The following is a 6000-nucleotide window of genomic DNA, read 5'->3' as shown; positions in this document are numbered from 1 at the left end:
GCTCTTAACCAATGCACCACTCGGCTGGCCCTGTCCTTCAATTTTAAATGATAGCCTTGCTTGGTAGAGTAATCTTGGTCATAGGTCCTTGCTTTTCATCACGTTGAATATTTTTTGGCCAATTCCTTCTGGCTTGCAAAGTTTCTGTTGAGAAATCAGCTGACAATCTACCTGGGAGCTCCCTTATAAGTTACTAGTTGCCTTTCTTTTGGTGCTCTTAGGATTCTCTCTGTTTTTAACCTTTGCCATTTTAATTATAATGTATCCAGGTGTGGGCCTGTTTGGGTTCATCCTGTTTGGGACTCTCTGCGCTTCCTGGGCTTGTATGTCTATTTTCTTTGCCAGGTTAGGAAAGTTTTCAGTCATTATTTCTTCAAATAGGTTCTCAGTCTCTTGCTTTCTCTCTTCTGCTCATACCCCTGTGATGTGAATGTTGTTACTCTTGATGTTGTCCCAGAGGCCTCTTAAACCATCCTCATTTTTAAAAATTCTTTTTTCTTTTTGCTGTTATAATTGGGTGTTTTCTGCTACCATGTCTTCCAAATTGCTGATTTGATCCTCTGCTTCATCTAGTTTATTGGCGATTTTTTCATATGCATTCTTTATTTCAGTTATTGTATTCTTCACTTCTGACTGGTTCTTTTTTTATGGTTTTATGTTCTTTTTTTAGGCTTGCTATCTCTTTGTTGAAGTGCTCGCTAAGTTCCTTGAGCATCCTTATAACCACTGTTTTGAACTGTGTCTCTGGTAGATTGCTTGCCTCCCTTTTGTTTAGTTATTTTTCTGGAGTTTTATCCTATTCTTTTATTTAGGACACATTTCTTTGTTTCCTCATTTTGGCTGCCTCTCTGTGTTTGTTTCAATGTATGAGATAGATCTGCTATGTCTCCCAATCTTAGCCAGGTGCCTTTATGTAATAGGTGCTTGAGGGGCCCCGTGGCACAGTCTCCCGGGTCACCTGAGCCGGGTGCTCCAGGAATGTCCCTTGTGTGGTTTTCGTGTGCCCTCCTGTTATAGTTGAGCCTTGATTGCTATTGGCACATCAGTGGGTGGGATTGACCCTCAGGCTGACTGGCTGTGGGGTTTGGCCATATCCACAGCTTGTGGGCTGCTGTGTGGAAGGCTTACCCCACTGAGTGGGATTTTCCCCAGTGGTCTCTGGTTGGTTCCTGTTGAGACCACACTTTCTGTGTGCCACTTGTGGGGCTAATTGGTCAGTGCTTTGTTATGGTCTGAAGCCAACCTCCAAGTATGTTGGTTCTGGGACCTCTTGGGAGGGGCTCCAGTGAAGACCCAGGTCTGCAACTTCCTGTGACTGGCCGGGGCTACCTGATAGGAGCTACACAGCAGTCTGCAGTTTTTCGCTACCTGTGCTAAACTTGGAGGCATGTGGGAGAGGTCAAGTTGCGAACCGAGGTCGGCTGCCACCAGCACTAGACCTAGGGTAGCTCCACAAGAAACTAGGACATCCCAAGGCCTGCTGCCACCTGCCTGCTCCCTTAAGGTTCAGCCTCTGCTAAAGCCTCATGTGGTAAGCGAGTTGGGTGAGGTAGGGTCTCAGGGAGTTACTAGTGGGAAGAGATGTGTTCACTAGGATAATGTAGACTCATGCAATGTGGGAGGGGATGGCCGTTCTTGAAGATAGTGCCTCTCGCGGTACATGAGTTAGGTAGGGTTGGTTCCCAGCTGAATCGGCAGGGTAGAGTAGCAGAGCTCACCAGTCCAATCAGATTCCGATTTGGGCTGTGGGGGCAGGTCAACACAAGAAAGATGGCACCCACCTGCTGCTGCTTGGGAAAAGGACCCCTCACAGGGAAAAATGCCGACTGTACTCCAGTCCTTTCCCTGAAGCCACATACCTCAGTCTGCTCCCCGTGTGTCTGTGAGGCCCCCTGAGTCACCATCCTTCCGCTGGAGCCCAAGGTGAGTGCCTGTGAGCAAGTGAGTCTGTGCACAGGCTGTTTAAAAGGACATCTAGCTTTCCAGCAGCCTTCTGGCCCACTCGGTTGGTCAGAATCCCCACTGTTTTTCACAGCCAGATGCTATGGGGGCTCCTCTTCCCAGCACCATTACTCTGGGCTGGGGAGCCTGGTGTGCAGGGCTGGGGTCCCTCGCTTCTCTGGGGGGAACCTCTGGGGCTGAGATATCCCTTCTGATTCGCAACTGCTACAGGGAGTTTTGGGGCCTGATCTGTGTCTCTGCCCCTGCTACCAGTCTTGATGTGGCTTCTTTATATTTCTAGTTATAGGACTTCTGTTTCACTAGACTTCAGATGGTTCTCCAGGTTGATTGTTCTATAATTTAGTTGTAGTATCAATGTGTTCATGGAAGGACGCAGGCACAGTGCTTATCTACTCCACCATCTTGGATCTCTAAGACCTTATATTTCTTCCAAGTCTTTCACCCATGCCTTAAACATACTACAAACATTCACCATCCCTCACAACATGCTTTGTGGCATGTCAGTGGCACTGGGATGACTCGGTTGTCCCAGTTTCCAGGGCTGTGTGCAGAAGTACTTCCACATCAGTATAGCACAGTGATGCTGGGTGTGTTTTTTGAAGAGGAGGAGCTGGATGAGAAATATGGAGTACTCCTAAACAGGCCAGAAAATTTCTTTGTTTTTTGTTTTTTTTTTGTCTAGTTTTTACTCTGTTTTGAGAAATTTGGGAATCACTAGTGCTTTCCTCAGTCACTCACTCAACAACTATTCATAAACATTATGGTTAAAAGCATAGAATCTGGAGTGTGAAGACTTAGGCTGAGTTACTTCCTCGGTCTATGTTTAGCTTTCTCATCTGTAAAATGGGGATAACAATAGTACCTACCTCATAGGGCTGCTATAGGGAGCAGTGCTCAGCACATAATTAATGTTCCTAATTATTGGGAAATGTTAGTGTTAACTTTTATTCCTATGCTAGGTGCTGAGATGCAATGGTGAACAAGGCACTCAATAAATATTTGGTGGATGAATCATGCAAAATCATAATAGAGTGAAGCTACAACTATAATTTCAGATACCCAGGTGGTTTCCATGAGTGGCTAATGTCAGAGAACAAAAATTTAAACATTCATATCATTAAGTCTCTGCAACATACTCATCTGCCCAGGAGCAGGAATAGAAAGGTGTAATAAAATTATCCTCCTGATGTCACAAAAGACAGAGACCAATGAGAATAAGCCAACAGCTCTGTGCACAAGTGTTTCTTTTTTAACTTGGCTGTACTATGATTTTTTTTAAATAAGCTTATAAACCTTGTTTAATTGCTAGCCAAATACACTGACTCTCCAATGAGGTCATGTTTGGAAATATATGTATCAATATTTAAACAATTCAAAACCATAAGAAAATCTTAAATACTTCAGCCAAATTCTGTCTCAATATTGAAATGTGAGATGTAAAAATTAGGAGAAGGCATATCCTCAATTGGATCATTGCTTTACATTACCCTTTATATATGAGTACAGAGTAAAGGCATTTCAGGATATCATCATTAGAACTGTTTTCAGCATAAACCAATTGTAACAACTGCTAAAATTTCTAGCACTGCTTAAAAATACTCAAGAGAGCATAACTACAATATTTACGTCTGCCTACAAGCACATAATCATCTTAAGTCTCAATTTTAAATACTGATATTTTCTTTTAAAGTTCTTCAAAATGTATGCTCTGTGAAAAGGGGAATTTAAAAAGCATTATCTAAAGCTGCAGGGGAGATAGAGCTATTAAGAAAGAGTGCATACAAGCAATTGATACAAATCAAAATGGCACAGAGAGCCAAAGAACAGGGGTCTGGAGCAAGAAAATTACCTCCTTTAAACTGAGAGGAGAAGAATGTGGGTCCCTATGACTAACAGTGTTCTCTCTTTTTCTTTTTTTCTTTTCCAAGAGATGATGAAATATTAAGAACCATGAGTACTTAGAAAGTTGGCCTTTTCAGAAATCAGCATAGATGTTAAAGGTTGGATTTCTTTAACACCTAATGAAAATAGACTACCAACAAGAGAAAAGGTGAAGCCATTCTTCCAAAATCAGTAATAGAAAGCTGCTTCAGTAGTGGGGCATCCTGAAACCACTAATGATCCCTGAAAATCAATCAATCTCTCTCTCTCTCTCTCTCTCTCTCTCTCTCTCTCTCTCTCTCACACACACACACACACACACACACACACAGTAATGATTGCTAAAGGGAGAGAATTAACTGTTATTCAAAAGTTCCTTTACAGGCGGGTTTTGTTTCCTTAAAATTGCTCTAATTAAATAGTGAATTACATTTAAATACAGAGTCCTTCAATATTTTTGCTTATTTTGAGTCTTAGTTTTGGCAAAGAAAGTGAAAGTTAGATAGTTTTTGGTTCCATTTACCCAGTGTTCTCCTTGCAGCAGCCTATACACTTTTTCATCTTTCTGTGCTCTACATTGGTTTTTCTTTCAGGAGGAAATGAATCCCAAATATATGTGTATTACCAAAATGTTATTTAAAAAGTATTAATAGGCAGATATTCTGCCTTAACATGCTTATATTGATCTTCTCTTGGTGTTTTAATAAATTACCATAAGCTTCACTGCTTAAAACAACATTAATTTATTATCTTACAGCTCTGTGGGTTAAAAGCATGACACAGGACTCACTGGGCTAAAATCAAAGTGTCGGCAGGACTGCATTCCTTTCTGGAGGGTCTAGAAGAGAATGCATTTCTTTGCCTTTTCCAGCGTCTAGAGGCTGTTTGTATTCCTTTGCTCATGTTCCCCTTCCTCCATCTTCAAAGTCAGCCATCTTGTATCTCTCTAAACTAATATACACTAATTATATCTTCCTCTGACTCTTTTACTGCCTCCTTCTTCCATGTTTAAGGGTGCTTGTGGTCACATGGGGCCTACTTGGATAATCCACCATAATCTCCCCATCTGCAAAATCAGCTGATGAACAAGCTTAACTCTACCTGCAACTTTAATCTTCCTTTGTCATGTATCTTAGCTTGCTAGGTCTGCCATAACAAACTACCACAGACTAGGTGGCTTAAACAACAGACATTTATTTTCTCACAGTACTGGAAGTCCAAGATCTAAGTGGCAGCAGGGTTAGTGTCCGGTGACGCCTCTCTCCTTGGTTTGCAAACAGCTGCCTTCTCACTGTGTCCTCACAGGGCCTTTCCTCTCTGAGAGAGAGAGAGAGAGAGAGAGAGAGAGAGAGAGAGAGAGAGAGAGAGAGAGAGAGAGAATATGCAGCATACTCTGGTATCACTTCCTTTTCCTATGAGATTAGGACTCCACCCTTATGATCTCATTTAATTTTTATTACCTCCTTAGATGACCTGTCTCCAAATACAGTCACATTGAGAGTTAGGGCTTACTAATGAAAAGTATTTCTGTACTTATAATACATCTGACCCTCAAAGCTGGGGGTTTTCCTCACAAATTCTTCAACTCTCTAGACAGCACTAGCTGTCCTACAATTCAACACAGATCATATAGCTTACAGGCTCAGTCCCACAAAACAGTTCCCATTTCAGACACCAGTCCCAAGTCCCAGGTTGTCACCTGTACTTCTGACCAACCAGCTATAACCCCCTCCTCAGATTCCATAATTTGTTATAAAGGTTTATAGAACTCATGGAAACTTAATTTACCAGTTTATTGTAAAGAATATAGTAAAGGATATAAATGAGCAGCCAGGAGAAGAGGTACCCAGGGTGAGGTCCAGAAGGGTGCTGAGCACAGAAGCTTCTGTTCCTGTGGAGTTGGGGTACCCCAACCTCCCTGTACATGGATGTATCACATGCCCAGAAGTCCTCAGAACCCTGTAGTTTAGGGGTTTTAATGGGGCTTCATCGCCGTAGGCATGATGTCTTACCAACTCAATCTCCAGACCGTCTTCTCTCCCCTGAGGTTGGGCAGCTGAACATTCATGCTTTTGGTCTTTCCAGGGACCAGCCTCTGTCCTGACACAATCTAGGCCACCAGTCATCTCATTAGCATACAAAAAGACATTCTTACCA

The sequence above is a fragment of the Hipposideros armiger genome, unplaced genomic scaffold (genome assembly GCF_001890085.2).
Source record: "Hipposideros armiger isolate ML-2016 unplaced genomic scaffold, ASM189008v1 scaffold_51, whole genome shotgun sequence".
NCBI lineage: Eukaryota > Metazoa > Chordata > Mammalia > Chiroptera > Hipposideridae > Hipposideros > Hipposideros armiger.
Note: the sequence above shows the minus strand (reverse complement) of the source record.